The following is a 14,469-nucleotide window of genomic DNA, read 5'->3' on the forward strand; positions in this document are numbered from 1 at the left end:
AACAAGGTGATATACATTTAATAATTTGAATTAAAATGATAATTTACACTTAATGTGTTATTATTACATACTGTTTTATAATGTACTAGTAGTGTAGTGCAGTGTAAATAGTGTAAATAGCAGAAAATCCTGCTAGGTGTAAATCGAATCCATAGCTATTTGCACCTAGTGTAAACATTAACAGGGACATGAATCTTATTTATATATTAGGGGTGGGAATCGCAGAGTACCTCACAATATGATAATATCATGATACATGGCTTATGATAACGATAATATCACAATACAGCGATCGTTAGAAAAAATCAATATATTTAACGTAAATTCAGTGTTGTTAGTGTTAAAACTCAAATCAAATTTATTAAATAAAATAAAGCTGGAGTAAAATATAAATTAGATAAAAGTTTATTTTTTTTTAAAAAAAAAAAGAAGGAATTGTTGCTTTGGCAGCTAACTGAAATAAAATATTAAAACTAAAACTGAAATTTAAATACAGCTAAAATATTTGTAAAAATGTCAAAAGCACATAAGAAAATAAATAAAAATAAAAATGAAAACTGAAAATATAAAAAAGCTCATTTAAGACAATTATATACATACGATGAAGTAAGAACATAACTAGTCTATCATTATGAGCCATTCATTTATAGTAGGGCGTAATATGTTGAGGCTCATTAAAGCAGCATATGTGGGCCTGTAGAATACCCCATGTTTAGATGACGTGTTACTAGTGCTTGGGGGCTGGTGACCCCTTCCTTACCCTCTGTACTTTCCCTCCAGTAAATGACGCCCTTTTCTTTTTCAGTGCCCATTTGGAGTAGGCTACAGAGTGATGTGGCAATAATCCCAGCATGCAATATGGTCCTCTCTCACCTCCAGGCATTGACGCACAGCAGACACGCGCTATCACTAATAAACTTTTAATTAGCTTCAGAGGAGACAGCTTTCATTTACAACGGGGGATAGAATCTGAGAGAACTGCGACAGCATCACAAAAAGTGGTATTGTATAATGGGAAATTAGCATCTATTTATCGCTTTCTTTATCTTTTCTTTCGATGCATCTTTAGAACATTACAATGACATCTGTACCCCACCTTATGTTGTTGTCTATTATTGATTAATTCGCTTTGTTTTGTGTTGGCCAGAGCAGAGTTTTTCTCTCTCATAAATCTAAAATCACTGTGAACTGAAAGCGAATCCTCCTTATGCCCTGAGAAAATCTCTTCATCAGTCCCTGTCTGTGTTTGCTTGCTGCCCTCCTGGCAGTCTCTGTTTCTATGCCTCCTCTGAGACCAAGGGTGTGTGTTATCCCATCACCTAAGATAATTGAAACAAAGCCATCTATCAGCCTACTTTGGTAATGCTTAAAGGCTCAATTCTCTCCGGACTGCCTTAAGGGGAAGATAGACAAGATGCTAGACTGAAGACTCACATTTGAGACAAGAAGCCATAATGTCTGTCGTCAAGCAGATGTTATATGATCATTAGCCATAACAGAGGAATGCTGCTCATTCAAGTAGTTATTTTCAATTTGTTTCGAGTTATCTCAGCTGTCTGAAATCACAAACGATCCATCCTGCAAACATTTCCGTTACTTGAAATAAACTTCAGCTGGTTGCCAAAACATTTCTCATTTTTGTTTAGTTTAACTTGATGTACTAAAATACTGTAACTGAAACTAAAACTGAAATAAAGCTAAAAAGACATATTAAAAATAATAAAAATGACAAAAACACAAAATTACTAAAACTTTAAAATGAAAATAAAACAGAAAATACAAAAATGTAAACTAATTCTAAATACTAAACAAAACTGTAATAATATCTTAAAAAGTACTAGTAATAGTGTAATAGTATATTTTCAAATCTTGATTTATACATGAAATACTGAATTAAATATTTTATATAATTAAAATATTCACATTTTATATATAATATAATATAATATAATATTTATTTACACGACCAGTCAAAAGTTCTTGAACAGTAAGCTTTTTAACTGTTTTTTTTTTAAAGAAGCCTCTTCTGCTCATCAAGCCTGCATTTATTTGATCCAAAGTACAGAAAAACAGTAAAATTGTGAAATATTTTACTATATAAAACAACTATTTTCTATTTCAATATGTTTTAAAGTGTAATTTATTCCTGTAATTTCAAAGCTGAATTTTTAGCATTATTACTCCAGTCACACAATCCTTCAGAAATTATTCTAATATTCTGATTTGCTGCTCAAAAGACATTTATTATTATATGTTGAAAACAGCGGAGTATATTTTTTTTCAGGTTTCTTTGATGAATAGAAAGTTAGTAACAGCATTTATCTGAAATAGAAATCTTTTGTAACTTTATAAATGTCTTTTCATCACTTTTGATCAATTTAAAGCATCCTTCCTAAATAAAAGTATTAATATCTATAGAGACTGACTCCAAGCTTTTGAATGGTATAGTGTATTTCTAGATTTCTAAACTGTTTTAAGTATTGCTGATGATGATGATAATAATAATAAGTGTTTCTTGAATAGCAAATCAGCATACTAGAATGATTTCTGAGAGATCATGTGACACTGAAGACTGAAGTAATGATGTTGAAAATTTAGCTTTGATCACAGGAATAAATTACATTTTAAAATATTTTGACTGGTAGTGTATATATATTTTTTTGTTTGTTTATTTTTGGAAGTTGGGCATGGGCTTCCTTTGTATGCAAATTGTGATTCAGCCATGCATTGTAGCTTTTATTCCTTTCTTTCTTTTTGACTGTCAATATTTAAAGTTACAGAAGAAAAGCTTCAGCACAGATAAAGGAAAAAGCCTGGACATGGCAAATGTTTCCAAATGTTAATGCGTTTGGCTGTTGCATTTAGTGAAGATGTGCCTTTGTTAATTAGATTGGCTCTTGGAGCTCTCCAGTAAATAACCTTCGCTTAGCTCACTCTGCAGAGTGATCTGCAAATGGGTCATCGATTGAGAAGCCTGACAGATAGCGGTCCAAACCCCCTGGTAAAAGACTGAGGGTCAGAGAGGGACCAGAAGATCTGACAACCCTTTGCCCCAGCCAAGGATGAATTAAGTTAGCTTGCTGAAGCTGCTCTTTTAATCCAGGGCTCTCCGGATAGCAGCCTATGTGCTATAATGTTAATTAGAGTTAGCACATAAAAGCAATGTCAACCCATGGGGGTCGATCTGTTCACAGATTGTTTGAAAAATCAATAATAATACCAGAGTGTGGGACTGGCTTTCATTTACTTTTCTCTCAGCCCTTTAATGGTGTGTTTGTGCATAGAACGGCAACAATGCACCTCGCTCAATAGGACAGTTTGAAGTAACACAGAGTGTGGCGAATTATAGGCAGACCGAGTACAAGGAAATCAGAGCTGTGTTTTGTCTTTTTAATGTATTCTGCAGTGGATCCCGCAGTATGCTAACAATAGCAGGTTCATAGTAACTAGAAGTGTCACTCGTGAGTGTAACCACTTAGTTTGTTCCCAGCTTATATTTATTTGATTTACCCCCTTGGTTGATTTTCATTATGCATTAGATAGCTTGTGATGCTGTGTGGTATTTCACGGCGTCTGCACTAAGTAACTTCAGCGACTGCCAGATAAAGGTGACAAAAGCCTATGCTAGCCCTAGGCTAGTTGACGTCTATAACCGAGCGCATTAATTACGTATGTTGCTAATGAGCTTCCATCTGCTCTAGCATACTTAAGTGTATATGATAATGGCTGATAAAAGGCCTGTAGCATTCTTCTGTTCTTTGAAAATGCATTTGTTGTGTCCCTTTTGAGTCGAGTGTTGTTTAATTAAGTGCATAAAAATCACAATAAATGCAACTAGATCTAAGCTTTAAAAAATACTGTCAGTTCATAATGCTTTTACTGTATCTATCAAGTCATGAGTCAAGGTCATACATTTGCCAAAATGCAAATTGCCCATTGTTTGCTTTTTCACAATACTGTTTACGTAAGTTTACATGAAAAGGATATTGAAGTTATTTTTAAGTGTTTTGTAAAAAGCTGTAATGTATAGATTATATACAGTTTGGGAACCTATGCTAGGTTGGTTTTAGTGCTTCACCAACGATTTATTTGGTAATCGGCGGATCATTCTGACTATTAATTGAGTAATCAGGTAATTATAAAACTTTTTTAAAGTAATAAAAATAGACCCAAGCAAACAATAGCATTTAAAATGACTTAAAATACATTTAATAGCATTTACACAATAATAATTGATTAAAATAAAATATCAAAAGAAAGTAATATGGTTTTATTAAACAAAACTGTACAATTACAAACTGTACAAAAATATATAACGCATTATAAGCAACAGAACTAATCAGTGTTGGGGAGTAACTAGTTACATGTAATGGAATTACATAATTTAATTACAAAATAAATGTAATTGTAATTAGTTACAGTTACTGAGAAAAAATGTGTAATTAAATTACAGTTACTTTTGAAAATGTTAATGAATACAAAGGGGGTTACATTTTTTTTTTTTTCACACGCACATACAGATTTAATTTACTACTTTCATAAGTTGCATTCACTGCTCTAAAATAAGACATCAATGTTTCAGGAGTTTAGGACACAGAATATGACACATGCTTATTCGATAACTGTTTTATTTTCTATTTGGGTTTATGCATATGCTTTATTTGTTTTTCCAAGGCATTGTTAGATGCCAGTGTTTCCTGTCATAACTATGCAAACTTTTGATTTCAAAACCAGTATCATAGCTATTACACTATTTCTTGTTACGATTTTAAATCTGTATTTAACCTCAGAATTATCTCAAAATAAATAAGAGGTGTTAAGTCTGAATTTGTGGTGGCTGTGCTTTAAATTAAATTATTACACGGTTCTGTGGAATGCTTGATTCTAAATGGTCAGTCGTGACATTCCAATGTATGTTATTCCCTGATAACAGCTAGTAAAAGCTAATAACACAGACTCATCCAGGCAACGTAAGTTGGCGCTATACGCTTGATAGTTTTTTTTTTTTTTTTTTTTTTTTTTTTTTTTGTGGAAGCTTTGCATTTGGTTAGCTAATAAAATATTAAATCTGAATTCAATATTATGTGTACAATTTCTTAATTCTGTCATCCTGGTATCATGGACTGTGGTGAAATGTTGTGTAATAAAAGTGGTATGACTGCACCGTACCCCTTAAATGTCCATTTGAACTTGCCGCTTTCTAGCAACTGCTTTCTTCATGGGAAATATTTCATGGAAATATTTCAGCTCAGATCAGTGTTTCTTGTTTGTTTACTTATGTGGCAAGCAGCTGTGTAATAAATGGGATAATGTACATCCAGCCAGTTGTTATCGCAAAATAAAGATGTATATTATCCCTTACTTATTATAATCCTAATTCAGGTGATGAAGGATTTTGAAAGTCACAATAATCAGTGTGTTACAGAGTGCTACTGTAAGGTTAAACTCTGCCTGGTTTAAATGTTTCAACGAGATTGACAATTGAAAATATTAGAAATTTAGAAAAGTAATCAAAAAGTAATCAAATGTAATAAGTTACATTACTTTAATAAAGTAATTACAAAGTTACACTACGTATTACATTTTAAATAGGGTAACTTGTAATCTGTAACCTATTACATTTCCAAAGTAACCTTCCCAACACTGGAACTAATGTACATTATGCATTATAACAAATGACTGCAGAGGGTGCCAATGGCCTGACGGTTGTTTTTACATTTTACTCAAATCTCCACTTTAATATTTGGCCATTTCTTTAGACAGAAATGCTACAGCAGATGTCATTTCTTGTATGTAGACATCAAAACTTCTCAGAGTGAAGGTTTGAGATTTTATTTTGAAATCGTGTTGAATAGTTAATGTTAGCATATTGAGAAAGATGATACATTCTCCTGTAGGTTTATAAATGATTCACTTTACGAATCTGATGAAATGGTGCCCATTTTGTTCCCAGATAAATGTTTTAATAAACCCAAACTCGCAGCAATATGCAGAGATGGATGCTCCACATTCTGAGATGCACGTAACCCACATGTAAATATATTAAACTTGCATCGCATATATTTATTAAAGTTAATCGTCGCATCTCATGAGTAAAAGTGCAGTTTCTTGTTCATATTTAAAGTGAGAGTTTCTTAAAGGCACAGTCTGTTTAACCCTTTAACTGTCACTCTTGAACATAGACATGAAAATGCACTATCCAAAGTTAAATTTTTATAATTCATGAACGAAAACATTTTGTAATATGATTTTGATGGTAATGCAATGTCTGATTTTAAAATAGTTTTCAAAGGAGGAATTTTGAGATTTTAAGTTTTCAGTTGATATATAATTTCTTAAGATTTCTATTGCACGATAGAAAAAGGCAACAAAGAAAGTTGTTTTGTCAGAACTCCTGTTATGATGTAGATTTTTGAGGTGCACTCTTGACATAAATTAATCTATTACTTTTCCTACATAATTTGTAACACAAAAGTGTTAGAGTGGTAAAATATTTATTTAGAAGTCTTAGACCTTCCCAACGATATATAGATTGTCATGATTAGATTAGAATTTATTTGTAATATATGGTGAAGTAAACTTAGGCGTCCCACAGCGCAGATGGTGACAGTTAAAGGGTTGTAATTCTTACAGTCAGAAAGATATTTGAAAATTGTCATGAAAACTAAAACAGGTTGAAAAGGAGTCACACTTTTCTGGTTCACATACAGTAGATTATTCCCTTGCCTGACATGCAGTTTTCATTTTGACCATTTCTTTTGCATGCCTCTAAAAAATTTGCTGATGCTAGCATAATTACAAGCTCACTCTGACAGTTCTGTAGCATTTTTGTTGCTGCTGGCTGTTGGTGATTCGGTAGATTTCGGGAGCAATTATAAATTCATGTTCTTCTCTTCACAGTATATACTTTCTTGCTTGGTGCCGAAGTGATGCACAATATCCCCTCTGAAATAGTGATGACTCGGCCTAAAGACATGATGGCAGGTACATTGTGGGCCGAAATTGCTTTGCAATAAATCATAGCATCAATACCATTCATCTTCAGCTATGCTCTAAACACTAACTCTTGAGGCTGCTTGTCACAGCCACAAGAAATCATGCATTTGCTTCCATTTGGGGCTTTTAAATAGCTTTGGCAGTACGTGGTAATTGCATTTCATCAATGAAATGATTTATAGCCCCTATTAGCTGTTGAATAAATACACCCTCTTTCTATGTGAAACTAAAGCGATAGAACAGTAAACTAAGCAGAACTGAGAGGAACATTTATTTTTAAAATATAAATGTGTAGTACTAGACAGGCATGACTTTTCTGTCTTAGACACAATTTAAAATGCTACATATTGTGTGGACAAAAAAAAAAAATGAGGGTGAGTAAATGATGACCGAATATTCATTGTGGCTTTAAGTTAGTAGTCAATGTTTTATTAGTTACTCCCGAAAACTGCACAAATGCTTAAACATTTATCAACTTAAATGTGTTCCAATAATTCTCCATTCATTTACAGACAGATGCTCAATGGCTTTGACTGCCCCAGGAGCAGCAGAGGAGATGAATTAGCGAAGGTGTCATTTCCTGTCTGTGCCATTGCCAAGGCCGCAAGATCACTCTCGCTGTTAAGAGAAGTACTGCTGGCTGTAAGTGCTGCCCCATTGGCCTAACTGGGGCAAAATTCAATTTGCATCAACCAGAAAATCCAATGCTGGGCTTAGAGAGATTTCATCCCTCAAGGTGAAGGAGAGGTGAAGTGGGAAGAGAGAGAGGGAGGGTGGGGCAAGCGGAAAGATATGGCATGAAGCCATCGCTATCACCCAGTGGGGCTTTCTGAGGTGTGTTTACAGCTCTGTGTAGACACAGATCCTCAATGTGTGTGTGCATGTCAGCTCTGAATTTAATGGGCTTCACATTCTCAGTTTACTTTTAAAACAAGTTTACATTTCTGTCATGACAACTCCCAGAGGGATTGGCATGGTAATGTACAAAACAATGTAAATGTATTTGGTCTTGGCGGAATAGATCTGCTACGCTGCTGCTGCTGTGGCAGAACAAGTACAGAGATTTGCTACTGCCAATACATCCACAACATGCTGCTGTGAGCATGTAATAAATATTGCTGCTGCACATATAACATGTATGAATAACACCCATAGCATACATGAATCACCTCATAACAGACCAATACAGGTGGAGCTGGGAAGGTGGAGGATTTCTGAAGCATGCTGCAAAACTCCTTACAGCTAGCACTAGTCATATATTTGAATGTTGAGCAGTGAGCTCATTGGCTGCTGATACAGGAGAGAACCAATCTGCTGTGCCATGTGATAATGATGTCATTAGGTCAGATTGGGTTAGACCTATCAGGATTGCGCTATCTAGAGTTTCATGCCAGAATTCTGTACTTATACTAGGGCTGTCAGTTTAACAGTTTAAAATTGTTGCATGTCTCTGAGCAACACAGCAATGTTTAGTTTCTGAATGAATCTGGCCTATTTATAAAGCGAGCCATTTACTGAATTCCTAAATGAATCAGTCGTTTGAGCGAATCAAATCGAGTGAATGACTCATAAAGACATTTACTGCCACCTGCTGGCAGATTTAGTTTCTTATTTAGAGTATCATTTCATTAAAATAATTATAAGAAGAACATTAAAGGGACAGTTCACCCCCCCAAAAATTTAATTCTGTCATCATTTACTCACCCCCAGGTCGTTTCAAACCTTTCTTTTGTGGAACATAAAAGAAAGTATTTTGAAGATTGTTACTGTTTTGGTTACTGCTACTTTCATTATAAGAACCAAAAATACTTTCTCAAATTATCTTCCTTTACGTTCCATAGTTTACATTAGGCTGTTGCAGCCTAAAAATGATGTGTTAAATCACATAAAATATGTCTTTCTAAAGCTACAATTTGTAATGTATTTTTGATACTTTATCATTTAAGACAAAAATAGCTTTAAATAATCTTTTGTGGGTATTTTCACAGTCAAATTTATTTTGCGATTAATTAGATTAATTAATCAACACATCATGTAATTAATTAGATTAAAACTTTTAATCAACTGACAGCCCTTATTTATACAAATGGCTGTGGACTTACAACCCATTCTCTACAGTATATTCCATGTATTCTAAAGCCATATGATCATTTTGTGTGAGGAACAGAATTAAGTAATTTTTCCCACTCTAAATTAAGCTTGTTAAAGTTAAAACTAAGTAAAAAGGTCACACTGAGATATGGAATTGCAGTTGCAAAATATAAATCATATTGTGAGTTGTAAAGTTATATTGAGAATTATAAAAAATATAGTTATATCGCAAGATATAGTGACATTTGGGAAACGTAAAATAAGTTGCATTTGTGAGATAAAAAGTCATATCACAAGATAAAAAGTGACAACTGGGAAATGCTTAATATAATGTTAAATTGTGAGAAAGTTGCATTGGTGGGGTATAAATTTACACAGTAAAGTATAAAGTGACAACTGGGAATTGTAAGGTCACATTGCGAATTATAAAGTCTAAATTGCAAGAAGTAAAGCTGCATTTGGGAGATATAAAGTCATCACACAAGATATAAATTGACAATTGGCAAATGTGAAACAAGTTCGCATTGATTTATAAAGTCACAATTGCTAATTTACATTGCAAGATATAGAGTCTCATATATTAATTTGTAATTACGATAATTAAAGTAATAATTGTGAGACACTGTAAAGATCCAATAAAATAAAATCTCAATCGTGTAAAAGTCAAAATGTACTTTTTTCTTTTATAACTCTGATACGGAAATGGTTTGCGTACATATCTTTCTGCTACAGTGGAGATCAAAATTAGAGCAACTTCAATTTTTTCTAAAATACTGTTACTCTTTGAAGGAATATCAGCTGTAGGTGTACCACTGTTCTACTAACATGTTTGACAAAATATCCAAGGCATTTCAACAAAAACCTTTATTTTATGGAAAACACAGTGAGCAAAATGAGAGAACAGTAACCACTGTAGCACGAAAGATTACAACCACAAAATTTAGAGGGTTACAGCTGTCAGAATTTAATAGGAAGTGTAGAGGCCCTTGCTTTAAATGATTTCAGCACATCTGCAGCCGCAGGACATCCCTAGTTTCTCAGACTGTGCTGCTGTGACCTTGGTCCACTCTTCCTCCATTCTCTTCCATAGTTTGCTAACTGTGGTGTGTTTCTCAGCCATAACTTTGTGCCAGAGATAAAAGGATCGAGTTTAGATCAGGTCTCTGGGCCAGCCATTTCATTATTTCAGTGTTCTTAGCTTCAAGAAACTCTTTACCCATTTTGCAATGTGACAGGGGCATTGTCTTGCATGAAAATCGCAGGCTGATTGGGAGATGCTTGCAGGGAAGGAACCACATATCGCTAAAGGAGGTTCTGATAAACATTTGCATTCACCCTGCCATGTATCTGTATAAGAAGCCCAGCTCTTGCTCCACCTTTCACTGACTTCTTTACACATTTGGGCTTCTGTCTTTCCTCAGTTTGACACTAAACAAAATGTTTCCCATCAGACCAAAACTGGCTCTCATCACTAAAGTGAACTTTGGACCTGTTCTCCTCTCTCCACACAACATGCTCTTTAGCAAACGAGCCTTTTGATTCTTTCTGCTGTGAGGTTTGGTCACTGCAGCGTGTGCTTACAGTCTAACTTCTCTTAAACGTGCCAAGACAGATTCTTACAATGTTCAGTGCTGAACCGGCAAGCAATTCCAGCTGCGGTGTTGAACCGATTCCCCATTGAGAGCCTCTGCGTTATCCTGTCTTCCTGTGCATTTGTCTTACGTGGACGACCAGCCTTTTTGAGGGACTTGAATGAAATAGTGTCATTGTAAAGCTGCAATATTCAAGAAATCGCAGATTTGAAATGCCCAAACTTCTCCTTCATTGACTGAAAGGGCCATCCCTTTGACAATCTCCTGTCTCAGGTTTTCAGTCACCTTAGAGCGGCCTGCTATCTTGCAGTCTCAGTGAAAATTGGAGAAATGCTGCCAGTTAAATAGGTTTGTTATATAATTAAGGAAGTAGTACCAGGTGGCAGATTAACAACAGTAACTTGGAGGTATCTGTAAGTGTTTTCTCATTTTGATCTCCACTGTATATTAGAATGGGAGACTTAAATAATGACACAAATATCAACCATAGCAATCACATGACTTCAGAAGACATAGAGCCCAAGTCATATGGACCACTTGTTTGCTGCTGTTTGTGTTTTGTCATTTTATGTTGCTGTTTTGAGCTCAACAGCCCGGATCCCCATTTTCTTTTTGGGTGAACTATCCCTTTAAGGTCAATATGTCACATTATATATGACAAAGTGGCCCAGTGTGACCCTCGATGCAGTGCATCAAGACATGCTGTTTATAAGACTCAGAAACAGACAAATGAGGAAAGGGAAAGGGATGGCCTGAAGTTGAGAAGAGATTGCGAAGATGAGAGAGAGAGGGCTATAAATCAGACCCCCCCACTCAGGAAAATGAGAAAAAAAACCAAGAGTGCAGCAGTAAAACCCACTGCTCAGCTGCAGTCATCTATCTACACAAGGACGAGGCTATTAGAGAGATGACAGAGCCATGGACTTGGGTGTAACCACTCTCTCCCTCGCTCTCAGTCCCCAGAAGTCTCTTCTGCAATGCTTATTCTTACCAGTAAACACTGTATAGGCCTTATATTGATTTAGGATACCATTCAATGAGAACAGATGGCACCACAGAAAGCCAGCAAGCCTATTCATTACTGCCTTCCCATCAAAATGCATCTGCTTCATCAGAAACGAGATGTCTTTGCTTATCATGTAACATCCATTAATCAGAGCTGAAATGGAAAATGAGATGACTTGCACCCCCTTTTGTAAGTACGACCTCGGCACGCGTGGCCACAAGACCGTGGCACGTCGTCAGTTGGATCTCCTCTGACAAGCGTGCAGTAATTTGACATGCAGGCCTGCTATGAACGCACGGCCCAATTAAGCTTTAAGTCACGAGAATTAACAGAGCACGAGAACCCTCTGGCCTCGCCCCAAAAGTGACTGTAATTTTACCGAATATCCAGCAGAAGTGTTACGATGACGCAGAGCTGACATGCATGCATTACATTACTTATGCAAAGACCAGCTGTGATTCGGGCACTTGTGCACTCGCACAGATGCGTTTCTGCGAACGCATCGAATATATAAACCAGCGTGCGTCGTAATAGCGTTTAATGAGGTCTAAATTGGTCTGTGACATCTTCGAATGAGCTGATCCTATTAGCGACCAATAGCTTTGTAGAAGATGGAATTGGATTTTCTTGCACAAAACAGCAAACCTTCGGAGAGTTCTCATTTCTTGAAGCTTGTAATATTGATAAGTCTCTGAGGAACGCTGGCTAAGAAGCCTACAGCCAACAATTTATTAAACATATTTGAATTAATGACGATGATTGAATTAATCTTTGAGTAAAGTGCAGTAATTCACTTTCATGAGATGTAGTGAGGGTTTAAGAGCACATTGATTGGTTCTGGGAAGAAGAGCAGATGTACTGCATTGCCTCGGTGCTTGATTGTATGCTGTTGTCAGCTATGCTGTTGGCTAACTGTAGAGATAAAAGACCGTAAGTGGTGATTAAAAGCCTTAATCCAGACTCAGCAGGTCTGGGCATGAATATGAAAGGCCAATGAGTGCTGAACCAAAATATATATTATTGATTATAATGATCGGCCTATTTAAACAGTAGAATGACTGCGGTAGGCCTACTGTATGTAATTTAGGCTTGCATTATAGTGGGTAATTGACCGAAAGATGCATGAGAGGTAGCTGGAGGTTTCTAAAATATTACATTTTCCTTCTGCAATGTAGTCTTTGCTCAAATACGGCAATTGCTCTAAGTGCAATTTTTTTTTATTTGTAAAGTGTTTCTGCTACCTAAAAGGTGTTACTGAAATAGATGATCCTTTAAACAGAAAACAGTCAATGAATGGCAGTCCCTGAAGGTATATGAATGCAAATCAAACAGCTTAGCTAATCAAAAACACTGTTTTCTGTCAGTCATTCAGGTTTATTGAGAACAGGTTGGCTGACATGTCTGTAAGCTATCACTAGGATCACGTAGCCAGACCTTCAGACTGACGAGAGAAGGTCTGAGAACCTTAGCCGCTTTGAACGACCAAGGACCATTCAAGAGGTCATATGACTGACAGGTAAAACAACCAGTCACATTTTGTGCCACATTATGTTCAGGGGCATGGAAATGTCCCCACAGTAACACAACAGTGTGTAAAACCATTGGATGTATTTTAAAAAACCTATGCCTTGAACATAGTTCACATACTTTTGAAAATCCAGCGTTTAGTTGATCCTCATAAGTGCTCATTGTCACAGCTTTTTTCTTTCGTGAGGGGGTTTGGTGTCAACACATGTTTATTTCCAGATGGAATGTTAAAGAACGCTACACACACATTTCCCGAAAATAATTTCCTGTGTAATTCAACCAATTAGATGTGTGCCATGTGTGCATGACATTTGAGGCTGAGGGCTTTACCCTTTCAAGAGGTACTAATATGTGTACTTTAGGTACTAATATTCACCCTTTTGGAGGTACATAAGATACAAATTTATACCTTTTGAAAGGGTAACGCACACAGTGACAGGTTTTGGACAGAGGGTCATGTGGTTGAAGGAATGGGGCAGTGTAAATTTTTGTCTTGACTTGAGCTCAGTCTGTCTAGGATCTATCTAGGTTTTTTTTTTTTTTTCAATGCCTGCTCAAGTAAAAATGTATTTAAAATGTATTTAAAAACAAAGCTGAGCTAAACATAAAGCAGGCTAATTTGTTAGTGGCATGCTATCCACTGTTAATTAGCTTACTAACATATCTATAGCTGTAATACTGTTGTGCTGTGTTACAAAAGACATTATTGGTTGTGATAACAGTTTAGACAACGAATATCATAAAGCAGTTTTGCAGGATTTCTAATCAGGAGTGTTCATCAAAACCAGTTTTTCAATGGCCATGGTTCAGGAAGTATTTCCAGGAATTTCCTTGTCAAACATGTTTATTTAAACATAATTTTAAATAATACAATTTGATGGCTTCATCAAAAGCATACAACTTTAAAGATTTATATGATATTGTTTAAAATAACTTCCCCTATGGATAATTCAGATAAATTGAATGTGTTTCACTGTATAGAATTGCTTTGACTCGATTCAATATCAAGATGGAAGTATTCAGAATAACTTTATCAGAAGTTAGAAAAATTGGCTAAAATAATTCACAGCACTGTTGCAAATGACATGAAAAGTAATGTACTCTCTTTAATCACAAATAACGTTATTTATCACTTTTGTTTAAGGTGTTTGGAGCTGGAAAATGGAATCACGGTGACCTTCTGGTATGCTAGGAGGCCACATAGGATGTTACAACTCTGCTGTGAGTTTTGAAATGTCATCCTTGTGAAATGTGGAT

At 35.5% G+C, this 14,469-nt stretch overlaps 1 protein-coding gene across 1 annotated transcript in view; it reads right to left on the reverse strand.

Annotated features, from left to right (window-relative positions):
- The window catches only part of lrrn2 (leucine rich repeat neuronal 2), a 71,360-nt gene that overhangs the window by 24,338 nt on the left and 32,553 nt on the right, over positions 1-14,469 (reverse strand). The window lies entirely within an intron of this gene.

This window comes from Labeo rohita, chromosome 11 (assembly GCF_022985175.1).
Source record: "Labeo rohita strain BAU-BD-2019 chromosome 11, IGBB_LRoh.1.0, whole genome shotgun sequence".
Classification (NCBI taxonomy): Eukaryota; Metazoa; Chordata; class Actinopteri; order Cypriniformes; family Cyprinidae; genus Labeo; species Labeo rohita.